The sequence below is a fragment of the Ictalurus punctatus genome, chromosome 24 (assembly GCF_001660625.3).
Source record: "Ictalurus punctatus breed USDA103 chromosome 24, Coco_2.0, whole genome shotgun sequence".
Lineage (NCBI taxonomy): Eukaryota > Metazoa > Chordata > Actinopteri > Siluriformes > Ictaluridae > Ictalurus > Ictalurus punctatus.
In genome coordinates, this window is record NC_030439.2 from 20,164,829 (window position 1) to 20,179,328 (window position 14,500).

At 45.8% G+C, this 14,500-nt stretch overlaps 1 protein-coding gene across 3 annotated transcripts in view; it reads right to left on the minus strand.

Moving 5' to 3' along the window:
• The window catches only part of tanc2a (tetratricopeptide repeat, ankyrin repeat and coiled-coil containing 2a), a 132,344-nt gene extending 118,411 nt beyond the window's left edge, over positions 1-13,933 (minus strand). For all 3 annotated transcript variants that reach the window (XM_017454424.3, XM_047150589.2, XM_017454420.3), the window contains exon 1: positions 13,645-13,933. The gene's annotated coding sequence lies outside the window, so the exon portion shown is untranslated. The remainder of the gene's footprint in view (positions 1-13,644) is intronic.
• Between the last annotated feature and the right edge of the window lie 567 nt (positions 13,934-14,500).

Genomic DNA, 14,500 nt, shown 5'->3' on the forward strand with positions numbered 1-14,500 from the left:
TCCTTCGGTAATACTCAAGAGGAAAACACCAGCGAGCAGTTACTACAGCGAGCGCGGTGTAACCCCCGGGTCTGGCTCGGTTGCAGGTTTAATGGTGCATTAGCGACTCTGTTCTGTTCCAGGCCAAGGTATAAATATTAAAGACCTGCAAAGCTGATGTCATCATCCCGGTCGATATTTTTATTGCAGGGATGCCAACTTTGCTTTGCTAGCAAGAAAATCCTAGCAGGCAGAGAGAGAGAGAGAGAGAGAGAGAGAGAGAACAAAAAGCAGAATATTACCACAAAAGCCACCAGCGTACGTCTTCGAGCGCTCGCAGTCCCGCCCTACACAGTTTTCTGTTCGCTCACGAAGCCGAGGCTCATGAATTCACAGAGGTCAAATTTCACCTAGATAAAGCCAGCTCAAAGCGAAAGTAACCGTCTCCAGAAGTAAACATGTCTTTCACGCCCCTCGTGGGTAAATTATTCATTAATCGATACCGCCAGGTGAACTGTATTCGCTGTTTAACCTGAGCCAGTGCAAAAGAATAGTCTCAGATGTAATGATTGAAGGAAAGGGGCTCCTGTCGGTCATGTTATAGCCCTGCCCCCTTTTCTTCACTGCCCAGGAAAGCAAAAACACAAACGAGCCGTCATCTTGTAATTACAGGCTTTTTTGACATATTGTGAACCCGTAATAAACTGCAGCAAAGCTCTGGCTAAAAATTCAGATACTAAAAAGTCAGTCCCTTCAGGATTTAGCGATCGCAGAAATGAACGCAAAATCGAGCAAACTCAAACAATATTCGGAGGAGCTTGACATTTTCCAAAACGACAGATGCTCAATGGGGTTTAGTCCATCACCTTCACGCTCAGCTTCTTTAGCAAGGCAGTGGTCGTCTTGGAGGTGTGTTTGGGGCCGTTATTATGCTGGAACACTGCATAATGATAAAGGTGATGGACTGGCCAAGCATGTCTCCAGACCTAGACCCTATTGAGCATCTGTGGGGCATCCTCAAACGGAAGGTGGAGGAGCACAAGCTCTCTAACATCCACCAGCTCCGTGATGTCGTCATGGAGGAGTGGAAGAGGACTCCAGTGGAACCTGTGAAGCTCTGGTGAACTCCATGCCCAAGAGGGTTAAGGCAGTGCTGGAAAATAATGGTGTCCACACAAAATATTGACACTTTGGGCCCAATTTGGACATTTTCACTTAGGGGTGTACTCACTTTTGTTGCCAGCGGTTTAGACATTAACGGCTGTGTGTTGAGTTATTTTGAGGGGACACCAAATGTACACTGTTACACAAGCTGTACACTCACTACTTTACATTGTAGCACAGTGTCATTTCTTCAGTGCTGTCACATGAAAAGATATCATCAACTATTTACAAAAATGTGAGGGGTGTACTTACTTTTGTGAGATACTGTGTATATATAATTATTTATTTATTCAGCGTCAGCTCCACGTTCTCATGATTTCTCAGCACTACACGTATCCGTCAGGCACAACTGGGGTTTTATTTCCTTACTTTGTTGCTTGTTTAATTGCATTCCGTGTGAAAATGGACCAAAACCAATCAGAAAACGAACCGAAAGAATCATTTTCACTCCGATTCAGACGTGAAAAAGCACACTAAACAGACTAAACTGTAGCTCCAAACATGTGGCACAGAATTTACTGCATCCTATGTAGGACAGGAGTATACAGTTTGGGACAGAGCTGTAGACTACTGTCTGGTGCTACAATATAAATTTCAACTCTTTCTCATTCAGTGAATCAGCTGAATCAGTGAATCTTTCCATTATGACCAAGATTCATGTCTTTTTCATTCAGTGAATCAGCTGAGTCAGTGAATCTTTCAGTTTTGAAATGAGTGAAATGATATTCTCTCCTCTTTCATTCAGTATGTCAACTGATTCAGTGAATCTTTCAGTTATGACCAAGAATCGCTCCTGTCTTGTTCAGTGAATCAGCTGAGTCAGTGAACCTTTCAGTTATGACCGAGAATCGCTTCTATCTCGTTCAGTGAATCAGTTGAGTCAGTGAATCCTTCGGTTATGGCTGAGAATCGCTTCTATCTCGATCAGTGAATCAGTTGAGTCAGTGAATCTTTCAGATATGACTGAGAATCACTTTAATCTTGTAATCAGCTGAGTCAGTGAATATTTCAGTCTTGAAACAAGTGAAATGATATTCTCTCCTCTTTCATTCAATGTGTCAGCTGATTCAGTGAATCTTTCAGTTATGACTGAGAATCGCTCCTATCTCGTTCAGTGAATCAGTTGAGTCAGTGAATCTTTCATATATGAGCGAGAATCACTCCTATCTCATTCAGTGTATCAGCTGAGTCAGTGAATCTTTCCCTTATGACCAAGATTCACTTCTTTCTCATTTAGTGAATTAGTTGATAAAGTGACTCTTTCAGTTTTGAAACGAGTGAAATGATATTAATTCCTCTTTCATCCAACAAATCAGCTGATTCCGTGAATCTTTCAATTATGACTGAGAATCGCTCCTATCTCGTTCAGTGAATCAGCTGATTCAGTGAATCTTTCAGATATGACCGAGAAGGAATTTTCTATTTTTCCTGTTTTGTAGGAAAACTCAGACCCATTTTGATGAGATGAACAAATGACTCAGTCCTAAAACCATTCAGGATCTCTGGAGTCATGCGGAATAACGTACGGCACAGTTTCCCGCCTGCTCTACATGACTTAACTCCAGTACTCCAGCCTTTGGAAAGGAAGAAAAGAAACAAAAACATGAATGAAATGTTCACCGCAGCTCCTTGGCTATCCCTGCTCTCTGATGCGGAGCCGTACGTCAGGTGTTGGAGGATTTGAGAAGGGGAAACTTGACCTGAGCGAGGCAGTGATGTCAGCAGCCTTTATTGAGCTCCGTCACGTGACCTCGGGAACAGAGGCGAGCTCGCGGCTCACGTCCTGCACGCCGAGGAGGGAATTACTCTCGACCCGCGTCTCGCTGATGGGATTAATGAGACACAGACAAGGCCTGGGACAAGCACAGATCCCTGCTGCAGGAATTAGATCACAAACACTCACTCACTACATCACACACACACTCACACAGCTCCCCTATCTTCGAGCTGCAAACGATAACTGTGACTATTTTAAGCGATTAACAATCCTTAAACGCTCTGACTTTTCTACTAAAACAACTCTCATTCAGATTTATCCCACAGAATTCTGGATTCTGATTGGCCAGAAGGTGCTGACCAAATTGCCGTGGTATAAGAGGAATAAAACACTTCAGGATGTGCTGTTATATCACAACGTCTGTGTGATAACAACAACTCCGCTTCATCACACCATGCCGCTGTTGATTATTTCACTCTAGCAGCGTGACACTGAGTTTTATTCCCCACACATTAATCTCAGAACGGTTCGAATCCTCTCAGAATCCTCTCTCAGTCTCTCATTAATAATCCATCGCAGTCCGGGATTCCTGAGGATCCTGAGGGAATCCTCCGCCATCTTCCTCTCTCTCAGCCTCGCCTTTTCTCTCCCTCTTTCACCTAAACATCGCGTTGTCACTCCGTCTGTCTTCCCTACGCTGCAGATCACGCGCACTTCAACGGTCAGGGCGTATGGGACTGTTTGAGAACGGTTTGAATTTCCATAACATTTGCATATTTAAATAGAAGTGGAGGGGGGAGGGTCCACATTTGAATATTTGAGGTCTCATGTTCCTCTATTAAATTACACATTTTACAAACCTTTTGGCTAAATGATCTGAATAAATGCACCAAAATACAAGATGCAAATATATTTTAAAAAAGTATATTTTAAAAACTGATATTAACTTAATAGTAGTTCATTTCCAGCATCCAATCACTGGAGTGACTAAAAACGCTTTTTAAAAAAAATGATTGTACAGGCAGCATAAGAAAGTGAGATGTGTGAAGCTAATGCTAACGCTAACGCTCACTGTGCTTGTGTGAGAGAGTGTGTATGAGAAAGTCTAACAATACACACTCACTAATATTCATCACATCGAAATATTAAGCTTTTCAGAGAATCTCTCTCATTAAGTGAATCAATTGATTCAGTGACTCTTAGTTTTGAACAATATTCACTTCTCTTTCATTCAACAATTCAGCTGATTCAGTGAATCTTTCAGTTATGCCCAAGATTCAACTCTCTCATTCAGTGAATCAGCTGAGTCAGTGAATCTTTCCATTATGACTCAGATTCACTTCTTTCTCATTTAGTGAATCAGTTGATAAAGCGACTCTTTCAGTTTTGAAACGAGTGAAATGATATTCACTCCTCTTTCATTCAAAAAATCAGCTGATTCAGTGAATCTTTCAGTTATGACTGAGAATCGCTTCTATCTCATTCAGTGAATCAGTTGAGTCAGTGAATCTTTCAGATATGACTGAGAATTGCTTCTATCTCGTTCAGTGAATCAGTCGAGTCAGTGAATCCTTCCGTTATGATTGAGAATCGCTTCTATCTCGGTCAGTGAATCACCTGAGTCAGCGAATCTTTCAGATATGACTGAGAATCACTTTAATCTTGTTCAATGAATCAGCTGAGTCTGAATCCTTCAGTTATGACCGAGAATCGCTTCGATCTAGTTCAGTGAATCAGCTGAGTCAGAGCATCTTTCGGTTATGACTGAGAATCACTTTAATCTTGTTCAATGAATCAGCTGAGTCTGAATCCTTCAGTTATGACCGAGAATCGCTTCGATCTAGTTCAGTGAATCAGCTGAGTCAGAGCATCTTTCGGTTATGACTGAGATTTACTCCCATTGTCCTTCAGCGAATCAACTGAGTCAGTGAATCTTTCTGTTACGAACGAGAAACTCTCTTTTCACATTCAGCGAATCAGTTGAGTCATTTCACACTAATGACGATGAAGTCTGTGATTTTGAGTGGTGGGTAAAAACGAAGAGTCTTAGTCATCGCTAAACTCGAAATGTGTGCTGCAAATCTAGTCACAGACGTGAAGAGACTTTTATAATAGTTTAAATCATGATCAGTGTGAATAACTGCGACACCTCTGCGGACGTTAATAAGGCTCCTGTTGAAGAATAAGCGCTGAGTAACAACAGAACTGATGTTCTCACGTCTCCACACTCGACTCCGAGGCTGTAAATCAGTCCGGAGTGTACGAGGACGTCCGAATTTACACACAAACCAGATGGAAGATGAAAAAACATCTATCCCTCGTGTGTCTGCTCTCTAACAACACGCACATCTCCGAAGCCTCTGCTGTTCCCCCGACCTCCTTATGAGTTCGCGCCGTCGTCTTTTTCGTTCGCCTGCGGTTTTTCGTTACTGAGGACGAGAACAGAGACGCGTGGAGGTCAGGACGGTCAGGTTTCGGATAAAACGGCAAAAAATAGACTAAACCCATCCGCAGAAGGTGACACGCGACGTCACACTCGGAGCAGAACCTGGATACACCTCAGCGCTGTCCAGTTCTGCATTCTGATTGGTCAGGAGGTGCTGATTAATTCTCTATTAGCGCAGGTTTATATTAAAGCGCTCGTTCTAAAACGCTATCGTTTCTATAGCAACGGCTCGTTCACACATGAACGGATTTAAAAAAAACAAAAAAAAAACCTAACGTAATCGTTGATAAGATTTCTGTAAGGAGTCATTTATTTAAACATGGATGGAAGGAGTCTCCAGTTTCAGAGGTAAAGCTGAGAACACATAACTAACTAAATGCAACTATAAATGGATAAAAAAAAAAAAGTATCGCTATTTAATAACTTTAAAAAAACACAATCGTTGGCAAATTGCTGTGGTGTAAGGGGAATAAAACACTCCGGGACGTGCTGTTATAGGAAAATAATCAACATCGCGCTGGGAACAGTGAAGGATCGTCAAATCTAAAAACAGACAAAAGTGGGCGTGGCTAAAATAACCACCCAAAACCCGAGCGTATGGAAACTAAACAGCAGGTAAAGTTTACGGCTTGGACCTGACCTTTACTTTAATGACAGACATTTACTTTTAGAGCTGCACCAAGCTTGACAGCACACACACACACACACACACACACACACACACACACACACAACAAGGATCTTTAACACAAGAGGCAACAGTCAAAACAATTTGTTTTGTATTGTAGTTTGTATTTCCCCCAGGCGCCGTGTGTCTTTGTGTATCTACCTGCCAAAGTCAACAGATCAATAAGTGAGAAATTTGACATTGCAAAGCAAAAACAACAACAACAACAACAACAAGAACAAAACAAATTTCTGGGTAAAGGTCTCCTGCTGGCCTGTGGTGCAGAAACGTGAGCACGCTGTGAGATGATTTCCCGCGCTTAATCAGCACCGACGATGAAAAAGTACGGAGATTAGCGACGTGCACAATCTATAAAACATCCTGCACATGTCCATGCAGCGCTCCCACACACACACACACACCGCATAAATAATATACCCTCAGGGCAGCGGGGTCAAAGGTCACCGGACTGACATCTGGCGCAACAATGACAGATTTGTTGTCCGGAGCAACGGAACAGACACGAGCTGCTGAAGACGGCGATGATGGTGATGGAGCTCCTCTGCGTCTGAGCGCGACGGACAGGAAGTGAGGAAGTGAAACGGAGCCGAGTCGGCGTTACTGAGGAGTGAACCACAGCGTGTCGCGCCCCTACAGGAGAATAATCCACGACGCGGTGGGGTGATGACGCGGCGTCGCTGTGACCGCCTCCAACTGGATTCTGGGAAAGTGAATGACCTCATGCACTGTTTGCAATTCATATCTACGTTTAATATCAGTGAGACGCGTTCGCTCCCGAGTTCCGTCACCCGTCCTTTCGCGTAACGTGCGCTCTGATGAGACGATGCGTGTTTAATCCATCTACTTTTAGAATAATATAATAGCATTTTATTTATAAACGCTCACAAAGACGCTGTGCAGAGAAAAACGAATAATAACGGGGCCCCGGCCTCGCTGCTCGCGTCTTCATACAAATGTGTGAGTGTTTTGTTTTGTTTTTTTTTCTACGCTCGCGTCAACGAAAATCCGACACGTCTTAAGAGTAAATAATCTCACGTGGACGTCTTTTTATCTTTGAAGCACAGGGAGTTCTTAGCCCTGCTAGCATGTTTACACCAGCCGCTCATGATATACGGCTATATGAATAACAATTAGCCAAAATCTTTCGAGATGATGGTGGTGGTGATGGTGGGGGAGATGATGGTGGTGATGATGGTGGTGGTGGTGATGGTGATGGTGGGGGAGATGATGGTGGTGGTGATGGTGATGGTGGGGGAGATGATGGTGGTGATGGTGGTGATGATGGTGGGGGAGATGATGGTGGTGATGGTGGTGATGATGGTGGGGGAGATGATGGTGGTGATGATGGTGGGGGAGATGATGGTGGTGGTGGTGGTGATGGTGATGGTGGGGGAGATGATGGTGGTGATGGTGGTGATGATGGTGGGGGAGATGATGGTGGTGATGATGGTGGGGGAGATGATGGTGGTGGTGGTGGTGATGGTGATGGTGGGGGAGATGATGGTGGTGATGGTGGGGGAGATGATGGTGGTGATGATGGTGGGGGAGATGATGGTGGTGGTGGTGGTGGTGATGGTGATGGTGGGGGAGATGATGGTGGTGGTGGTGGTGATGGTGGTGATGATGATGGTGGTGATGATGGTGGGGGAGATGATGGTGGTGATGGTGGTGGGGCTGGATGTCACGTCATCTGGAATACACACAGCCGTTTATCAGCGTTATGGATGTAAGAGGGCGGAGCATGAAAGGAACTGAGAAGCCGTGTTTTCCCGTCTGTTCGAGTCTCCTCTTCTCAAGCTGCTGCAATACTCACATTAGAGCGTGCAACACACAGGAAACACTTTCAGACAGAGAGGGGGAGAGAGAGAGAGAGAGAGAGAGAGAGAGAGAGAGAGAGAGAGAGAGAGAGAGAGAGGGAGAAAGAGAGAGGGAGAGAGTGAGAGAAAGAGCAAGAGAGAGAAAGAGAGAGACAGAGAGAGGGAGAAAAAGAAAGTGAGGGAGAGACAGGGAGAGAGAGAGAGAGAGAGGGAGAGAGAGAGAGCGAGGGAGAGAGAGAGAGAGAGAGAGAGAGAGAGGGAGAGAGAGAGAGGGGGGGAGAGAGAGAGGGAAAGAGAGGGAGGAAGAGCACGAGGGAGAGAGAGAGAGAGGGAGGAAGGATCTGTCAGATTGAATCTAAGCTTTCAGGTCACATTCTCCATTGGAGGTGGCGCGAGTGAGAGTTCGGCCGACTGCAGGAGGGAATTACTAAACCCCAAACACAAATCACTTGTGTGTGTGTGTGTGTGTGAGAGAGAGAGAGAGAGAGAGAGCGAGAGAGAGCGAGAGAGAGAGAGAGAGAGCACAGATGTCTGGTGGCCTTCGGCAAGCCATCACCTTGAATAACCCGCTTCAAGCCGACTAACCGGTTGTGGTAGGAACAGCGTGTGTAAAAATAACAAATATGTCCTCTTAAACGCTTCCGAAAAAAGGGGATCTGTGTGTGTTAAAGGTGTGTTAAAGCTGCAATAAGCAACTCCTTTTTTCCGTCCTTAAACCACACCCACTTCTTCATTGGAATCAGTCCGCGTTGGGACTTCCCGTCGTCCATGAACACAAACCAACACGACGGCACCGTGTAGCTGAACGCTAGAAGGTTACGGGGCGGCCATCTTGGACAAATCCGTCTGGAACCGTTCCACCTTTAAAAGGCTGTGCAGACTAAATTCTGTACAGTAACGATTACATTTCGGAGATTCGTTCGTAGCCGTGCCGCTTTACAAAACTCGCTTCTTTAAGCAATGAGATCCGTCGATAAGATTAATACAGGCTTCCGAATATGGCGTCAAAGACACACCCACATTGCGATGGGTAGAGCTGAACGGTGACCGCCCACTGTTCCAAAAAAACCTCAGTTCCGGTTCATTTCTCCTTCATTTTCATCCATAAACCTGGAGACAGTTCTGAAATAAAGTAAATATTAAAATAAATAAGTAAAGAAATAAAATTAGAACCAACAGCTGACCGCGTACACCGGAGAAAACAGAAAATAGAATCCAAAAAGAGACTGTTATACGGCTACGGCCTTAAAACACGATCGCTGTCGTAACGCCATATAAGGACTCAAAGACACGCCCATGCTCACTTTTTTTTGAGAGCTACAGTAAGAGCTAGCAATGATGTGGCTAGGGTTCATAACTAGAAAAACACTCCGACTTTCGTGAAGTTATCACTTTTCCATCATCACAGTGGTCTGGCTGTCTTCCTAGACCTCACAGAATTCCCTCATACGCACTCGGACTTATTATAAAACGAAAAGAGATCAGTGTTTCAGCATCGCTCCAACCGCAGCGTCTCTCGGAACACACTCTACAGATAAATAAATAAATACATACATACATATAATGACTAATAATGACATACGACCTATAGGAATGTGCAAAAAATCCGCCTCAGTTCTCCATGTCCTGCCCTGACGGGGGTAAACCCTGTGTGATAGGGGCGTATGCGGGGCAGCAGACACTGGCGATAAGACCTCTGAGGCCCACCTGCGTTCTCAGGAATTCGTGTCTCCAGGATCATGTTCCTCTTCCTGGAAGGTCCCTGAACCGTGACGCGATAACACTGGAGATCAGAAATCAGACTAGAGAGGAGTGAGGACGTCTGCGGCGCACACCACCTGCACGACCAGGACCGGGGCCCAAAAATAGCTTTTCAGGCGGTGGTGCCGCTGCTGCTGGGGGTCGAGGACATGAAGCATCTGGTGTAGTTTTTAGAGTCAGCGGGGGGGGGTGGGGGGGGTTGAAGGCTGATGACTGAAACGTTTTAAAATGTTATTTCTGTGATTAAGACACAGGATCCAGGTGGGTCATTAAAAAAAAAAGAAATACAACAGCTGAAGCTAAGCACCCGCGATTATCCTCGTCCAATCAGCTCTGCGTGAACACCTGTGATTTTCTCCTGCCGCTTGTTTGATGATAAATCCTCGACTGCGACTCAACACACACAAACTAGAAGATTCAATCCACTGATTGCAGTCGAGTGATTTCAAATCCGAGCTACCGAGACCTGATTGCGACTGATTAATAGACGGATAGTAGCGCACGGAAGCGAGAGGCGGCACGGACGCTTCTGAGAGACGAGGAAAAGAGGCGATGGGTCAAGGGTCAAGATAAAAAAAAAATGAAGAAGACGCAGAGTTGCAGAACAAAGCTTGGGGTGCGTCTCGGTCGTCTCCCGGGTTCACTAGTCTGGGGAATGATCGGCGAGGCGGCCATTTTAAGGGCTGGCTCGATCGTAAAATCCTTCCCGTGCAATGGAACGTTCCACTCCCTGAAAAAATCCCACAATGCACCGCGATTTAGATTTAGATGCCAGTGGTGACGTTTTACAGCACGAGTACGCAGTCACGCCTCTTCTACTCACGTGTCCCGAGGTGTAGTGAGCCAGGGTCCTTACCAGTGCTCCAACTCACGTACACCATGTACTGATTCACAATCCAGGGATCTGATTGAAGCACAGTATTGGACTAACCATTGGACAAGATACGACTTTGCAACGACAGGCAGAAACAGCCGGGTTTAACTGGAGAATCTCCATCCATCTTCTACACCGCTGATCCTTCTCAGGGTCACAGGGAACCTGGAGCCTTTCCCAGGGAGCATGGGGGACAAGGCGGGGTACACCCTGGACAGGGAGCCAATCCATCGCAGGGCACGATCACATACACACTCACACACCCGTTCATACACTACGGACACATTAGACACGCCGACACGCCTACCATGCATGTGTTTGGACTGGGGGAGGAAACCGGAGTACCCGGAGGAAACCCCCGCAGCACGCATTTATAACGAACAGCAAACAGGTGAACACAACGGGATAACAGGGCGATATTTGCGCCGATGATCTATTACGATATTTAATGACACCGTTACAGCCGAAATGTCAGTGTGGCCCGTCGCGCCGGTGGACAAATCAGTAGGTAAACAATATTTCATCAAGGATCTACGATCTATTTCGTCGAGGATCTACGATCTACTTCCTTGAAGATCTGCGATCTGTTTCATGGAGCTTCCTCGTGTGGTCTCAGGGAGTTTCATCTCACCACGGTCTCCTCTGGCTCGCTCGTCAGGGATCTAAATCTACATCTGGAAAGCCGCTTTGCTCACAGAGCTGCACAGACAAGAAATGATATTTAATTGAAGTGAAGTGGGGTGAAGTCTGTTAGTCCTCCCCGGTCCTCCTCCTTCCACCAAACAGCCTCGCTTTTTAAATTAAACCTCATTTGCCTTGAGGATCGAAGGCTCCTTTTAAGAAAATATGCTCGTCACTTCTTTCCACTTCAAGTGGAAGCGCGGGGGTCCTGCTAATTTACTCGCGTTTAGCTAAGTACCTTCAAGACTGTTCATCCTGAGAGGATCGCGCACACACACACACACACACACACACACACACACACACACACACACACAACCCAAGCCACGGAGTCAACCATCAATCTGCAGTGCTAAATTATGATTGGGATATTTCCTCAGCCGACACCTCCAGACCAGGATGGATAGTGCAGTCTGGTGACGGTGCGTGCACACACACACACACACACACACACACACACACACGCGGCTAAAGTGATTTTCACTCAAGTGCTTCAATCAGGCCGCTCAAAGCCTGACCGCAGCACCGTTCCACCCTAATCACTTTTCCACAGCAGCCTGTGAAGTGTTTATTACCGCCATCACAGGAGAACATGCTGACTGTCAGGACAGAGCTAGAACCACAGAACCCTCGATGGTTCTCATCACAGCAACCGTGAAGTAGCGTGTCGAACATGGATGGTAACAGAAATACCAAATGGGAGAGTCTAAACCTGGTAAAGAATGAGCGATGATCAAACGCAGCAGTCTAATCAGAGGTCTAGCTCTCCGTGTTGGTTTGGGTTTGTTCGTTTCCGTACGTGTTCTATGCCCCGATGCGCTATTTGTGGATAGATTATACACAGAAACGACAGGAAACAAGTGACAGTGTTCGACTTGTACCGACTGGCCTCGACACATGATGACACGTTACGCCGTACGGGCAGCACCGACCCGGACACTTCAGCCAGGAAACACGGAGGCCACGGCCGAAGATCTGCAGCCCGGCTCCCGCTCACCATGGAACACATAGTGACTGACACCCTGATGGTGACGCTCACTTACTGAGACAGGAGCTACACCGGGATTTCACTCGACTGCAACAAACAGAGAGTGTGTTCCATTATTATTATTATTATTTTGCTTTAAAAGCGCTAAGGCCGTAAGCTAAGCTAAGCTAAGCTAATTGGCGCTTGTGCCTTTGTAGATGGCCGAGCACACCCCGCTTCTCCTTCATCTCGTAGGACACGATGCATATATGTTTTAATTCTGCAGCAAAACTGCCTCGTTGTCAAAAGTAGAATGTTAGTTGCGCCACCCATGTTACTACGGCAACCAGTAGTAGGAACGCCTGCTGGCGACTTCCTAGTACGGCGACTGGCGACTTGCAGCCATGAAATCGCGGTGTCTGTGAACGTAGCACAACCCTCTTTAATCGCGGGTCTACCGTCAGAGGATCTTCGTAGCGTAGCGTAAGAGGTTATCGCACTTATTCCACGCCTCCCGGAATCCGGGCGGTATTGTACAGACCTCGTATGGTGTGAGGAGCGTGACCGTCGACACGAGTCCGATGTATGCGCGAATGATCAGACACAGCTATCATTCTTCTCTATTGAAAGGATATTACTCCACCTCTTTCCGTCATCAATGTTACATGAACTTTTTTCCGCAGGTAAACATAGATATGTTACATACATATGTGTGTGTGTGAGAGAGAGAGAGAGAGAGAGAGAGAGAGAGAGAGAGAGAGCGACAGCAGTGTCTCCAGCTAGCTTTGTAGGTGTTTTCTACATTACTACGACCTCCAGAAAGCTACAGCATTAAACAGCAAACTGCATTCCTTTGGAAATCCCAGTGAAAATGACTGATTTCGACAATAATTCACAATCACGAGAGAGCGTGCTAGCTGCCGATTGAGATGAATGTAGGGCAAGTATGAATAAGGAAACTAAATAATAAATAAATAAGGGGGGGTGGGGGGTGCGGTGATAAAAGAAAAGCACGAGCACATAATCTCGTGGGGTTTTGTTTTTTTCCCCATGCGTGTATGATGTGCATGGATCAGATGAATACGTGTGGGTTATGGAGGTGTATTTGTAGAGTTTATGTGTGGAGCAGGAGGATAAATACATGTCCGAACCGCGCCAGTGCCAGTGCCAGTGCGCAGGGAAGGAAGGCAACGAGGTGTTTTGTTATTCCTGGTCATAAAACAAACAGTGAAACGCCTACGTGGAGCTGCGATAAGACGCGTCTGCACGCGCCATTCATAAGGAGACGTTTATAAGAGACGTTTATAAGAGACGTTCATAAGGAGAGATTAATAAGGCACTTCCGGTTGTACCTGAGTGTCAGTAATCAGATGCTGTGAGTAATGCAGTAGAGGAGAGGAGTAATGCAGAGCCTCGGTCTCTTTCACCTTCCGTGCGCAATCAATCTCTCTCGCGCGCGCACACACACACACACACACACACACACATAGGTCGCGCGCGCGCACACACACACACAGCAGTGTGGAAATGAAACCCGGTCCCGATCTTACCTCGTCCTTCCTCCCTCTCCTCGGTGTCCGTGCTCTGGGATTTGTTTTGTTCTTCCTCTCCAGCAGATTATTATTATTATTATTATTATTATTATTATTATTAAAATTATTATTATCAGTGGGGGGGAAAAAACCCTCCTCTGATCTCCTTCACGCGCTGCTCCACTCCGCCGAGTCCCGAAAACGCACGCACGCTCTCACGCACGCACGCGCGCAATCCCGAGGAAACGACGCCAAGTCACCGCCGCGCCATCCAGTCAGGAGGACCAGCTGAACACCGCCACCACTCTCTCTGCACTCTCTGCGCCTAGTGGGCGGGGCCTCGCGCATTATTCATACACGGGCGGGGCTATAGTAGCCTGTTCTGTGAGAGAGCCTTTTGATTGGCTCTTTCCTACATCCTGTATTTACACACAGATTATACTGTTCTTTATGGAGCACCTAGCGGGCTGAGGTGAAGGCGCTTCTGTGAGGATATTTGTTTATTAATATTATCATAATAATATTACGCCTATATGAGGTATATCGTAAAGTGGGCGGGGCTGACTATAATATTAATGAGCTGGTTAAATATTTATGAGCACTTTTATGGGCTACACTTATATGATTAAATGATTGAATTGAATTTGTGGAAGCACTTAGAGAAGTTTATAGCTCTTCATTAATATTATATAACGATTATTATGCAGTGCATATTGTATAGTGGGCGGGGCTTACTTAACCGTTAATGAGCTGATTATATATTCATGAGTGCGTTTATACATGTTGAGTTATAATAAATTAAAGTATTGAATGCTGTTCAGTAGGACGTTTTAAGCTGCTCATTAACATCATATAATGATATTGTACAGTATAT